We start from the raw sequence: 15,143 nt of genomic DNA on the forward strand, positions 1-15,143 counted from the left end.
CCTAACCCAAGCAGAGCCAACCTTTTAGAAAATGACATGGGCTCTTGAAGAGAGGATCTATCCCTCTCTTTCCCAAGACCTAAAACAAAAGGACCACTTAAACCTGGAATAACTGAGGGCACCTGGGTGGCTCAGTCGGTTAAGCATCTGATTTCAGCTCAGCGCATGATCCCACAGTTCATGAGTTCAAGTCCCACATCAGGTGAGCCCTGCTTCTCTCTCTCTCCCTCTCTCTCTCTCTCTGCCCCTCGCTCACTTGTGCCCTCTCTCTCAAAAACAAAACAAAACCAAAAAACACTAGAAGAGCTGAGAGGTACTTCTGCTACTGCATGGAAAAAATTTGTGTGAAAATAAGGCCACAAGGGAAAGTGGAGTTGCTCCAACTATGCGTGAAGCCTTTCATCAGCCCAAATGAAACAGTAAATTTTCTTTCGCTTACATCAGTTTGAGGTGAGTTTCTTTCTCCTGCAACTGTTAAGAATTCTGAAAAAATACACAAGAATTAAGATCATATGTGTTCCTATTTCATGTAATACGAACATTACATGCAGTCAGTCTGCTGGAAAGAAATTCGACCTCATCTACTACATGTTACCTATGGGACACTGGATAATTTAACCTCTGTGTGTCTCAGTTTTCTCATCTGTAAAATGTATACTAGGAGGACCTACTTCACAGGACTGTTGTGAGAATTAAATGAGTTTTTATGTGTAGAAGTGCTCACCATCAACAGTTGGGTGCCTCAGTCAGTTAGGCATCCAACTCTTAATCTCGGCTCAGGTCACAATCTGATAGTTCTTGAGTTCGAGCCTCACATTGGGCTCTGCACTGATGGCACAGAACCTGCTTAGGATTCCGTCCCTCCTTCTCTTTGCCCCTCCCCTGCTTGCCCTCTCCCTCTCAAAATAAATAAACTTTAAAAATAAATAATTTACTGGGGCACCTGGGTGGCACAGTCAGTTGAGCATCATCTGACTTCAGCTAGGGTCATGATCTCACAGTTCAAGGGTTCAAGCTCCATGTCGGGCTCTGTGCTGACAGCTCAGAGCCTGGTGCCTGCTTTGGATTCTGCGTCTCCTTTTCTCTCTGCCCTCATCCTCCCCACCCACTTGCACTTGGTCTCTCTCTCAAAAATAAATAAAGCAGTTAAAAAAATAATAATAAATAAATGTTAGCCATTAACATCTATTAATCACTAAGACCCTTAACATCATAAATTAGATTCTATATTTAAATTTTTTTTAATGTTTATTTTTGAGAGAGACAGAGCATGAACAGGAGAGGGGCAGAGAGAGAGAGGGACACACAGAATCGAAAGCAGGTCCCAGGCTCTGAGCTGTCAGCACAGAGGCGGACACAGGGCTCAAACCCTCGAATCGCAAGATCATGACCTGAGCTGAAGTCGGACGCCCAACCAACTGAGCCATCAGGCACCCCTAGATTCTATGTTTAGATAAGGAGAAAACACTCCATAAATTCAAAGAAATGTATTACAAATTCAGAATAACAGTACCTGACATGGGGAAGTTTAATTGCAGTAGGCCCACACCGTTCACAGGTATGGATTCTATCTCATTTCCCACCTTCTTAAACCACCAAGAGATCCAAAAAGATATCTGATGCACAAAAGAAGAGGTAAAAAGTACTGGCACTTTGTGAATGAATATTAGAAAAAAGATTTTTCAGTATGATTTCCATTACCATTCCAAATATATGTCCCTCAATCTTTCCCTGTGTTTATTCAAAATTGTACCAAAATAATCGGTGTGAGGTCTGAAGATCGTTCACACACTGACACCTATCGAGTAGAAAACTCAACATCAATGGCAGCCACACCTAACTGAGATTTTGGAGCTCCAAGTAGTGATCTTGGCTCAGACACTAACAAGCTGTGAGTCCTTACGCTTATTAACCTGTTACCAAGACCACAGGAGTTGAAAGACATGCTCTTAAAAGGAACTTATAGTCTAACTGGGAGAGATAACCAACAGCAAAAAACTAAGACCTAAAATTCAAAGTGCAAGGACCAAATTCAGTGATGGAAGAGAACCATGTGGGTTAAGAGGGAGGGAAGGCTCCCTGTGGGAACCATGCCCTGATGAAGCTGTCAGGAATGGACAGCAGAGAGTAAGGAAAATGAACTTTCTAGGTAGGGAAGTGTAAGAGGGTTTCTTTGATTGGAGGTTCATGTTGAGACTAGATACAGAACTTGGGAATCCTTTAAACATTTAAGGGCAAAAATATCTGCTTTTAACTTACTACCCAAAATGTAACAATTTCCAAGTACGTAGCCCAATTTTTTTAATAAGCCCTACCCCCAACAAGGGGCTCAAACTCACCACCCCAAGATCAGGAGTCATATGCTCTACCGACTGAGCCAGCCAGGCACCCTGCTATTTAGCACCATTTTAAACAAACCCACCTGCTGTCTTTTTCTCCCCCCACCCCCGTAGACCAGCGTTCCTTTATTGTGGCTAAACGCAAGCCTTGTTGTCTGCTCCCATTCTGTCAGCAGCACCTGCTAGGCTGCAAACATCGAAAGGAAGGGGGCTGGAAACAAGAGCCGTAACGTCCACTGCCCTCAAGGACTCTATTAGATTTAAGCCAGAGAACAAATGCAAGGAGCCTCTTAAATGTATGGTTTCAGAGGTCGCGGGACATAGAGGTAGGCCGTTTATTGGGGCAAGCGTGATGGCACACACGGGCTTGAGGCATGCTTGTAAATCAGCTGTTCCGGAAGGACAGCCTTGAGCCTGCCCTTGCTGATAAGGCAACCAAAATCTGCTTCAGGGACTTTTTTTCATTTTTCTTTTTTTTTTTTTTTAATGTTAGGAAATCACGGGGCCCAACCAGTCGTTCAGCTCTTCCTCAGTAACAGTTTTTGATGTACCTGGTTGCTCAGACTCCACGTTTTCTTCCATTGCAGGTGGTTCTGCAGGACCTTCTTCTTGGACCACCTCCCCATCTGTCTCAGATTTTCGGTCCCGAGGTGTCTGGTCTGCTAAGATGTTCTCTCTTTTACAGGCACGTCTAAACTAAATGGCAGGTCTACTTCTTCCTCCGAGTGGTGTGCGGCTGACTGCAGTGGGGCAGCGGGTTCCTAAGAACCCTACAAGGATCCAGGCTTGGGCTACCCTTCCCCAGGTGCCTGGGGCAGCCAGCAGCAGATTTCAGCTCAGAGACGGATCCCTTTCCTCCAGGCCCCAAGGGCCCTCTTAAGTGCCTCCCCAGTCCCTTGGTTTCATCATTTCTCTTTGGTTTCACCTGAGGAAGCTCCAAAGGAAGGGTGGCCTGGACCGATTCAGCAGCAACATGGAGGTGGAGTGAGACAGGCAGTTCTTGAAGGGCTCGAACCAATGACTCACAGTCCACAGAAAATGAATTGTTTTAGACATAAAGCTTCACCACCCCACTCTTTCTCCTCAACAAACCGTTACTGTGAGAATGAGTCCCCTGCAGAGCTGAGAACACCAGAGTCTGGCCCTGTGATTCTCCACTATCATTATCGACCTCTTTTTCAATATCTTAATATCCATCCCAGTTGGAAACTATCTTTCTTTTAGATCTCCGCATCACTGTCACCTTCAACAGGCACTCGGGCGCTGGGGCACCGGACTGCTCACCTCCCCAGAGCCCCAAGGAAACAGGTTGCTCTGAGCTCTGAGGTGCCACCAGCATCGGAGGTGGGGGGGGGGGGGGGTGAAGGTGGGGAGGGGAGCGCAGGATCCTTCCAATGTCCTTTTTAAAAAAAGGTTTTTTAGTTGTGGTAAAATACACATAACATAAAATTTATCACCGTAACCATTGTGTTTTAAGTTTATTTTGAGAGTGAACCAGCAGGGGAAGGGCACAGAGAACGGGAGAGAATCCCAAGCGGGCACCGCACAGACAGCACAGAGCCCAAGGGGCTGGAACTCATCAACTGTGAGGTTGTGACCTGAGCCGCTTTAAAGTGTATGGTTCAGAGGCATTAGATATGCTAACACTGTTGTGCAACCAATCACCGAAACTTTTCTATCTAGCAAAACTGAAACTCTATACCCACTGAAGGACTCCCCATATCCCTCTCTCCCTAGCCCCTACCTTCCGTTTCCATGAACTTGCCTCCTCTAGGTATCTAAGTGGAATCAAGCACTATTTGTCTTTTGGGACTGCCTTATTTCACTCAGCATGTCTTGCTGTCCTTTTATGCCTCATGTCAAAGCCTGTCTCCAAGTTGTACTCTGTCCTCACGGTAGTTCCTCTGTCTTCACATACTGAACTGTCTCATGTAATTTTAAGTACGTCCTCCAAAAAGTTTTAAGCATTTCCTAAGAGGCTATAGGAGGCACATATTCTCTCTGAAAGAGGCACATCTCCTCTCTAAAACATCAATGACTTACATCTACACCAAACCCACAATTTTTCTGACAAAACTATATAAAAGAGAATAAATTAATAACTTTGTGCCCTTTCTGGACACACTTTCAAAAATCAGCAAATCTTCCCAAATCATTCCTCCACAAATTCATCCCAGCCACTCCTAATAACTGGCAACCTATAACGTTTCTCCTTTCTGGTAGACCTTACTTACTTTCTGGGTCATATTCATTTCACACTGAATAATAGGTCTACCTTATTATTTTTTAACGTACTCTCCATTAGAGACAATGCATTGTTGCATATTTCCCAACATAGGGTAAGATAGGGAAAGTACCATAAACTTTTTAAATAAACTTTGAAATGCTAAGCATACAACAAACATTCTACTAAAGTACATGATAAACTGACTTTAATAAATCAAAAAGAAAAAAACAAAACCACCAGAAAATGGTAACAACTCTAGTTTTATTGTTGAACGTTCACATCTTACAAAAATAATTAAGAAATGAGATGATCCAAGAAGTCTGTTTAAATCCATAACTTAAAGGTAAAAACAATATTGTTCTGCAGGGTTGAGATTCAATTAAGACTGGGACGCCTGGGTGGCTCAGTCGGTTAAGCATCTGACTTCAGCTCAGGTCATGATCTCACAGCCTGTGAGTTCAAGCCCCGTGTGGGGCTCTGTGCTGACAGCTTGGGAGCCTGGAGCCTGCTACGGATTCTGTGTCTCCCTCTCTCTGCCCCTCCCCTGCTCACACTCTCTCAAAGATAAACATTAAAACATTTCAGTTAAGATTGAATTAGATTCAATTAAGTATTCATAGTGAAATTCAAAATTAAATTTAAAAGGTTAACCAGGGCACCTGGGTGGCTCAGTCAGTTAAGCATCCGACTTCGGCTCAGGTCATGATCTCAAGGTCTGTGAGTTCAAGCCCCGCACTGGGCTCTGTGCCTACAGCTCAGAGCCTGGGGCCTGCTTTGGATTCTGTGTCTCCCTCTCTCTCTGCCCCTCCCCTGTTCATGCTCTGTCTCTCTCAAAAGTAAATGAACATTAAAAAATAATAAATAAAATAAATAAAAAATAATTCTTCCTTTAAAAAAAAAAAAAAGGTTAACTGGTATAAGAACAGAGTAATATATCTTCCAAAGAAGTAGAAAAGAAAATATGGAGAGAGAAAACAAAACAAAATCCAATCTCAATCCAAAAAAAGTCAAGAAAGGAAGAGAAAAAAAGCACAGAAAGTACAAAGTATAAAATGGTAGAAAAGGTCCAAATCCATTCATTCAACTGTTATATCATGGGAAGCCTATTGAAAGCCAGATACTGTTTTAGGCACTGGGAATACAGCAGTAAACAGAACAAAAATATCTGCCCTCATGAAGCTTCTATCCTAGTGGGGGGAACATAGTAAGCCAGATAAATGAATAAACCACATGGCATGTCATATAATGAATGGGAAGCACAACGACAAAGAGGGCAATGGAGATGTAAGGGAAGGATATGTCAGAGAAGACCTCCCTGACAAGGTAAAATTCCAAAAACTAGAAGGGAGGTAAGGGTCGGAACCATATAGACAGACGGAGGGACTGGAGAGACTTCCAGGCAAAAGAACCCCAAGTGCAAATATCCTGAGGTTGGGATGTGCTTGAGGAGGCTTGAGAAGTAGCGAGAGGGGCGCCTGGGTGGCGCAGTCGGTTAAGCGTCCGACTTCAGCCAGGTCACGATCTCGCGGTCCGGGAGTTCGAGCCCCGCGTCGGGCTCTGGGCTGATGGCTCGGAGCCTGGAGCCTGTTTCCGATTCTGTGTCTCCCTCTCTCTCTGCCCCTCCCCCGTTCATGCTCTGTCTCTCTCTGTCCCAAAAATAAATAAAAAACGTTGAAAAAAAATTTTTTATTAAAAAGAAGTAGTGAGAGAGATCAGAGGTAAAACAGGAGGGGATCATACAGGACCCTGGGGGGGGGAGGGTCACTCTATCAGCTTTGGCTTTTACTCTGGAATGAAATGGGCATTCTTTGGAGGATTTTTTTTTTTTTCTGTTTCTGTTTCTTTTTTAAGTAGCCCTCACACCCAGTGGGGAGCCTGAACCCACCACTCTGAAATCAACACCTGAGCTGAGATCAAGAGTCTTAACGAACTGAGCCACCCAGGCACCCCAGTAGTCCATGGAGGATTTCTTGAGAGGAGGGCAAAAATTTGATTTTTTTTTTTTTTTTTAGGAGGATCACTCTAGATGCTGTAATGAAAAAAGACTGAAAGAAGAAAAAGCAGATTAGTTAGGTGGCTATGCAGTAGTCTGGGTGAGAAGGGACTGGGAGTCCCGGACAGATTCTGAAGGTGAAGTCCATACAATCTGCTGGCAGATCGTAGGTGTGGTGTGTGAAAGAGATGAGTCATGGATGGCTCCAAAAGTTTGGGCCTGAACAAAGGTCTCAGTAATGACAATGAATAAGTACAAAAACCTGCCTGTCAAAAGGCAGAGACTGTTGCCGTGGATTTTTAAAAATCCCCAGCGATAGCTGTTTATAAAAGCATACAGAAAGGTTAAAACTAAAACGATGCTGAGACAAATATCAAATGACAGCGGCCTTGGCTAGGTTAATGTCAAACAAGTCTGCTCCCTGAATCTTTACCTCCCCCGTCTCTACCTTAACAGTCTGGCATTTGTGAACCCTGTCTTCCAACGAGACTGTTTCTTTGGGGACAGGGATGTCGCACCCTCCTGTGCACCCACCCACAACTCGGAACAGTCCGCAGTTGGTGGTAAACACTATTTCAAAATGTTAAATGTTCTCCACCTACCACACGTTATTCCTCCTCCTCCACAAATGTTAAATGATTCAGAACTTCAAGGCTGTTTCTCTAACCTGACCTATTTCACCCCGTCCAAAGTGACCCGCCAGCAAGGCTTCCCGGTAAAGGGATGGACGGCGCTGCCAGTGCGGCTCCCTCGCCCGCTCGCCGGCCCGGACTCCCTACAGCCGGCGCGTCTGGGTCTGGTCGAGGCGGCAGGGAGCAGGCAACGCCCGACTCTTGACCACCTAAGAAGTTTCTAGGAAAGGACTAAAGGACCGAAGCATTGCAGGGTGACGCACCGGCCACTGGCCGGCCACGAACGCTTGGCTCCCGCAGCCCCTCAGCCCCTCCGAAGCTCACCTGCAGGCAGAGAGCCCGGGGGGTCCGGACACCGACCCTCGCACGCGCCAGGCAGCAGCGGAGCTTCCGGTCCTGGCCGGAAGTGCTTCCTTAGGGAGACAGGAAGTCCCACCTCCGCTGGGTGGGCGGTGGCTGCTGGAGCTTAGGCGTGGCTATAGCGAGCAAGGGGCTTCGGAGTCGGAGGTTTGGCCCACCCACCCAAACCTGGGCAAGCTCCCCGCCCCTCTGCTGCCCCGGTGATTCCTGTAAACTCAGGACGGAACAACCCAATGAACGTACATGTTCCAGCCTACTTGTGATTCACTTCCATGTTTATTGAGAGTCTAAGTCGGAGGCGTGTGGTCACAGATAAGAAAATAGTGTTGATGCCTCAAAAACTAAGAGGATAATAATAATAATAATCAACCAGGTAAAATAGGCAGAATGAAAGTAAGTACAATCATAGAAAAAGCAAATTCCATAGGTTTGTTAATTTCTAAGCGTCAGGTTTCTATGTCATTAGCTCAGTGGTTTGTTATGAGGATCAAATGAGATGACACAAATAAACATTGAGCAATGGGGTCTGGTACATGATTAAAGCACACATAGCTGTGGTGTTGGTATCATTGGTTGAAAATAAGAAGCCTTTATCCCCCCCCCCCCCCCCAGGGGAAATTGCATTCATTTTGGGAAGGTAGCATTCATGCTGACTGTTAAAGTTGAGAAGAATTTCAGTACATAGAGAGCTATCCATTGTGAATCTGTAAACAACTGCTTTTGTTGATTAATGAAAGGACATGGGATGAAAAACCTTGCTCCCTAAAACAGAACTCTCAGAAGTTTGTTGTTTGAAATCCTATCAGTGAGAATGGAACATCCCTCTCCTGCCTGGCAGAGCTGAGCCATGTGGATCATTTTGGCACTTTTCCAGTCCAGGTATAGAGCTTCAAATAAGGGGTTTTCAGATACAACATTCCACGTTTATTTCAACTTTGTAGTTTCCAAGAGTTCCAGACCTTAGAGTCTGCTTCGTAGCCCAGACCAGAGCCTGCTTAATTCTTACCTATACTGCACCCAATCCTATGCTATCACAGTCTCTTCCCCTGCCTCTGCCTTTTTTTTTTTTTTTTAAAGTTAGACATCCTGCCCCTCTGGTGTGTGTGTGGTCTTACTTGTTTCAGCAACTAAATAAACCTTTGTTAGACTATAGGCTTGCTTTTGAATGAACCTTATCACTATTGTGAACAAGGTTCTTAGACTCATGCAAGTTGGAGGACACTTTTATTTTGTTTTTAAGGTTTATTTATCTTTGAGAGAGAGAGAGACAGAGAAAGAGAGCATGCAAGCAGGGGAGTGTGGGGGAGAGGGGGGAGATAGAGGATCTGAAGCAGGCTCTGTGATGTCAGTACTGAGCCCACAGTGGGGCTCAAACTCGAACCGTGAGATCATGACCTAAGCCCGACAGACACTTAACCCAGTCAGCCACCCAAGTGCCCAAAGAACTCCAAAGCATTCTTTTAGTCTCTTCTTCCTTCCGTAGAGTAAAGGAGTTCCTTACTGCTTTGATTGCTCCCTCCGTGATTACCTATCTTTGCCTATCGCTCTTCTTGTGCTACCTACTCTCTCTGTGTCTACATCTACTTTCTTGATTTGTGTTATTGGAAGGCTGACAACTATTTTAATACAGAAATCATTTGGAGTTATGGGGTAACTTGATAGAAGATCAAGGTCAGGTAAACCCACTAAATACCAGGAGATATATTTGATTTCATTAGTGTCTAAGTAGCAGCATGAAAGTTGAGTCTACACCCAGATATTTGGTCAAACACTCGTCTAGATATTGCTGTGAAGGAGTGTTTTAGATGAGATAAACAGTTGAATCAGTACACTTTGGGCAAACCAGATTGCCTTCCATCATGTGGGTGGGCCTCATCCCATCACTTGAAGGCCTTTAGAGAAAAAAGTCTGACCGCCTCAGAGGAAGAGAGAATTCTGCCTCCCTGGAAGCACATGGCCATGAAACAGGGAGAAAGTATCAAGGTTCTTACCACAAGAAGAAAGCAAGGAAATGATTTCTGGCTAGGTAAACAACATCAGGCATAGATTCAATTCGATATCTTCTCAAATCTCTCCAATGATACTATTTAAGGTTATGGTTTGTCTTATTTTAAGGTTTTCTGTGTTCCCTTAATTATTCCTGTCCCGTCTAAGTTAAATTTTTCTCTATTTTCTTGTTTTGTTGTTGCTTCTTTTTTAACCTCGGTTTTCTCTGTTATACAGCAGGTACTCCATAAATGTGGGAGTTTCCGGCTGTCCATTTATATTACAGAACGAGGCAGTAGAAACGCTAAATGAGAGCAAGTGGGAGCTCAGCTCCTGTGAGCAGGGCTGCCTGATGGTAAGTCTCAATGTCATGTGAATGGGAAGGGAACAGCCATCAAACTTCCGGAAGGCTCTCATGCCCAGTAGAAGAGTGTGGCTCTGTGACACCAGCACCTCTGCCAGTTGCCCAAATTCATCCCGGAAACTGACTTCTAGTTCTCTAGAGAAGATGTCTTCCTCTTTTGCTTAAGGACATATACCTGGCAATGATGATTTAGTTTCCCTACTGGGCACAAGAAGGAGGTAGTGGTGGTGGTGGGGAGGTGTTCATCCTTTTGTTTACAGACCATCAATTAATTTCTGTTTTCATCCATATTTATCCCTTCAAACCTCTGTGTTGACAAGTATAGCACTGTTCCAGTTAGTTTCCTATTGCTGCTCTAACAGATTATCACAATCTTAGTGGCTTAAAACAACATATATTTATTATCTTACAGGTCTGAAGAAGTACAACACTTCTCACTGGGCTAAAAGCAAGGTGTCAGCAAGGCTGTGTTGCTATCTGGAGGCTCCAGGCAAGAATCTGTTTCCTTGCCTTTTCTGGTTTCTAGGGGCCACCTGTATTCCATGGCTCATGGTCCCCTGCCTCCATCTACACAGTCAGAAATGGTGGGTTGAGTCCATTCCGCATCACTCTGGCTTTGTAGTCTCACATTTTCTTGGACTCTCCCCTTCTGCCTCCTTCTTCCACTTAGAAAAATTCTTGAAATTACATTGTTCCACCTGGACAATTCAGGATAATCTCCCTGTTTTAGGGTCACCTGATTAGCAACTTAATTTCGCCTGCAGCCTTCGTGCCCTTTGCCGTATACCTACCATATTTACAGTTCTGAGGATGAGGACATGGACATCTTTGGTGGGGGCATTATTCTGCATATGGCTTTACTGAACCTGTTGGATCCTGTGTCAGCCACAACCACTTCTCTGCATATATTTAGCTATGGCTTTATCTGCATGGCTTTCATCAGTCAGTAATCTACTGTGTGTATTCTGGAATCTCTCATCCACTAACAGAGCCCTTCCTTTTTAAAAAAAAATTTTTTTAATGTTTATTTATTTTTGAGAAAGAGAGAGGGAGAGAGAGAGAGAGAGAGAGAAAGAGAGAGAGAGAAAGTGCAAGCGGGGGAGGGGCAGAGAGAGGAGACACAGAATCCAAAGCAGGCTCCAGGCTCTGAGCTGTCAGCACAGAGCCCGACGTAGGGCTCGAACTCACAAGCAGCCGTGAGATCATGACCTGAGCCGAAGTTGACTGAGGCACCTAACAGAGCAACTTCCATTCTCAATGTTATTTCGATATTTTTAGCCTTTTTATTTCTTTTACTTTCCTTGTAGTATTCTCCCAAATTGAAAAAAAGAATGAACACTAGCAGAAAAATTCATCTCAGGCAGACTTGGGGCCACTTTTCCAGCTTTTAGATTTAAGAAGCGCCTGAGGGCGTCTCATCTCCAAGCTTCATAGACACTGTTGACAGCTTTATTGTTAAAGCTGACAAAGATCCTTCAAAGTCTGACATGTTTCTGCTTCCTTGCCATGGGAATGTTGCTATGAACATTTGTGTACGAGGTTTTGCATGGATATTTTTTTTTGCATTTCCCTTGGGGTAGTGGATTGAATGTGTCCTCAAAAAATTCATGCAGAAGGGAGTGGGGATGTTACTGTCTGGTCCATCCTCTCTAGTGTCTTGCTCATCCCCAGGAACGTTACCCACAATCATGGGAACTTCTGGTTTTTGCTCCCTTCCCAGAATCTCTCCTCTCTTCTTTTCTCTTTGCCCTGAAAGTCACTGCTCCTTTTTTCTGTACCCTTCTTCCCGGATACCTAGACTGACCTCATCAACAGGCTCAGGTTTCAGGAAAATTAATTCAGAAAAGGAAGTATCTTGCAAGAAATTTCTTTTAGTCTTAGAATCATAATACTTCCCAGAGGTGAAAAAGCACAAAATGGCATGGGTACCTTTTTGGAAGTAAGGATGGAAAAAATAGAGGTGGAAGAACACAAGTATCTCAAAAAAAGTATTTTGTTAATATCTGTATCTGTAAACATCTATATCTACATCTATATGTCCTTATAATATATAGTTTTGCTCCACTCAATCACAGAATGTGATTGAATCAACTTTTTTCTATTATAAATGCTGCTGCAATAAATATACTTTTATAGGGGCGCCTAGGTGGCTCAGTTGGTTAAGTGACCGACTTTGGCTCAGGTCATGATATCACAGTTCATGGGTTCAAGCCCTGCATTGGGCTCTGTGGTGACAGCTTGGAGCCTGGAGCCTGCTTTGGATTGTGTGCCTCCCTTCTCTCTCTGCCCCTCCCCTGCTTGTACTCCGTCTCTCTCTCTCTCAAAACTAAAGAAAAACATTAAAAAAAAAAAAATATATATATATATACTTTTGTATACATTTTGTACATCTGAGGGAGTATATCTTAAGTATATAGTCCCTTCTCGAAATGTAAAACAAGGTCACCATATGAGTTAGCAATGCCACTTCTAGGATTTACCTGTCACTGTTGGCTTGAGCTGCTATAACAAAATACCACAAACTGAGTGGCTTAAACAACAGAAGTTTATTTTCTCACAGTTCTGAAGGCTCAAGTCCAAGGTTAAGGTGCCAGCCAGTTTGATTCCTGGTGAGAACCTGTCTCCTGGCTTGCAGATGGCTGTCTTCTCACTGTGTCCTCACATGACATAAAGAGAGAAAATAGTTCTCTCTGTCTCTTCTTATAAGGACACTAATCCTGTTGGATCAGGTCCCCACCCTAATGACCTCATTCAACTTAATTACTTCCATAAAGACCCTATCTCCAAATACAAAATAATGGAGGTTGAGGCTTCAAAATAGGAGTTTTGGGGGAACATTATCCAAAAGAAATGAAAAAATACACCCACACAAAAACTTATATGCAAATGTTCCTAGCAACATTACTCATAAGAGCCAAAAAGTAGGAACTACCCAAATGCCCATCAATTGACAAGCGGATAAACAACATGTGGTATATCTATATGATAGACTGTTATTCAGACTTACAAAGAAATGAAATTGTGATACAACACGGATGAACCTTGAAAACACCATGTTAAGTGAACAAAGCCAGTCACAAGAACTATGTAATATATTGTATGATTCCACTTATATGAAATGTCCAGGATAGGTGAATCTACAGACAGAAGACAGATTTGTGGCTGGCCAGGGTGGGGGCTAGGAAGTGAAGTGGACGGAAAATGAAGAGTGAATCGTAACACGGATGGGGTTTCTTTTAGGGAAGCAAAAATGTTCTAAAATTAGATTGTGGTGATGGTTACATAACTCCATGAATATAATAAGAACCACTGAATTGTATGGTGTGTGAGTCAAAAAAGCAGTTTCAAAAGATACATATATTCCTAAAAGTGGAGTGTCCAGGGATCAGTGCAGAACCCACTATGCCTAGGTGAGCTCATTCAGTCCCACGGCTCTATACATCATCTGCATGTCAGTGACACAATTCCAACTTCCTGCCTTGCTTGATCTCTCCTGTGAACTCTCTCTTGCCTTGTGCATGCAAATGCCTTCTTGACATCTCTTCTAGGATAGCTCATAGGCATCTCTAATTTTCCCCCCAAAATGCTGTTCCTCCTCTGTCTTCCTAAATCCAAGTTATGGTACCGCTATCTACTCAGTTTCTTTAAAAATCCAGTGATCATGGCACAAAAACAGACACATAGACCAATGGAATAGAATAGAAGCCCCAGAACTAGACCCACAAACGTATGGCCAACTCATCTTTGACAGAGCAGGAAAGAACATCCAATGGAAAAAAGACAGCCTCTTTAACAAATGGTGCTGGGAGAACTGGACAGCAACATGCAGAAGGTTGAAACTAGACCACTTTCTCACACCATTCACAAAAATAAACTCAAAATGGATAAAGGACCTAAATGTGAGACAGGAAACCATCAAAACCTTAGAGGAGAAAGCAGGAAAAGACCTCTCTGACCTCAGCCGTAGCAATCTCTTACTCGACACATCCCCAAAGGCAAGGGAATTAAAAGCAAAAGTGAATTACTGGGACCTTATGAAGATAAAAAGCTTCTGCACAGCAAAGGAAACAACCAACAAAACTAAAAGGCAACCAACGGAATGGGAAAAGATATTCGCAAATGACATATCGGACAAAGGGCTAGTATCTAAAATCTATAAAGAGCTCACCAAACTCCACACCCGAAAAACAAATAACCCAGTGAAGAAATGGGCAGAAAACATGAATAGACACTTCTCTAAAGAAGACATCCGGATGGCCAACAGGCACATGAAAAGATGTTCAGCGTCGCTCCTTATCAGGGAAATACAAATCAAAACCACACTCAGGTATCACCTCACGCCAGTCAGAGTGGCCAAAATGAACAAATCAGGAGACTATAGATGCTGGAGAGGATGTGGAGAAACGGGAACCCTCTTGCACTGTTGGTGGGAATGCAAATTGGTGCAGCCGCTCTGGAAAGCAGTGTGGAGGTTCCTCAGAAAATTAAAAATAGACCTACCCTATGACCCAGCAATAGCACTGCTAGGAATTTATCCAAGGGATACAGGGGTACTGATGCATAGGGGCACTTGTACCCCAATGTTCATAGCAGCACTCTCAACAATAGCCAAATTATGGAAAGAGCCTAAATGTCCATCAACTGATGAATGGATAAAGAAATTGTGGTTTATATACACAATGGAATATTACATGGCAATGAGAAAAAATGAAATATGGCCTTTTGTAGCAACGTGGATGGAACTGGAGAGTGTGAAGCTAAGTGAAATAAGCCATACAGAGAAAGACAGATACCATATGGTTTCACTCTTATGTGGATCCTGAGAAACTTAACAGGAATCCATGGGGGAGGGGAAGGAAAAAAAAAAAAAAAAAAGAGGTTAGAGTGGGAGAGAGCCAAAGCATAAGAGACTGTTAAAAACTGAGAACAAACTGAGGGTTGATGGGGGGTGGGAGGGAGGGGAGGGTGGGTGATGGGTATTGAGGAGGGCACCTTTTGGGATGAGCACTGGGTGTTGTATGGAAACCAATTTGTCAATAAATTTCATATATATAAAAAAAAAATCCAGTGATCATCCTTGATTCCTCTTTTCATTAACTCTACATGCTATCCACCAGTAATTCCTGTTAATTCCACTTAAACTAACCCCAGCTTGACCTCTTTGCACTGTGTGCCCTGCTCCCACCCTTGTTTTAGCTACCATTGTCTCTCATGGGATACTCTGACACTGTTCTCAGGGGTC

The 15,143-nt window shown here is 43.6% G+C and overlaps 1 protein-coding gene and 1 pseudogene across 1 annotated transcript in view; both read right to left on the minus strand.

The window, feature by feature from the left end:
* The window catches only part of TBCE (tubulin folding cofactor E), a 91,303-nt gene extending 83,668 nt beyond the window's left edge, over window positions 1–7,635 (minus strand). The window contains exon 1 of the mRNA XM_047824932.1: window positions 7,516–7,635. The gene's annotated coding sequence lies outside the window, so the exon portion shown is untranslated. The remainder of the gene's footprint in view (window positions 1–7,515) is intronic.
* On the minus strand, window positions 2,613–3,678 carry LOC125147559 (cell death regulator Aven-like; annotated as a pseudogene).
* Window positions 7,636–15,143: the final 7,508 nt, after the last annotated feature.

This window comes from Prionailurus viverrinus, chromosome D2, assembly GCF_022837055.1.
Source record: "Prionailurus viverrinus isolate Anna chromosome D2, UM_Priviv_1.0, whole genome shotgun sequence".
Classification (NCBI taxonomy): domain Eukaryota; kingdom Metazoa; phylum Chordata; class Mammalia; order Carnivora; family Felidae; genus Prionailurus; species Prionailurus viverrinus.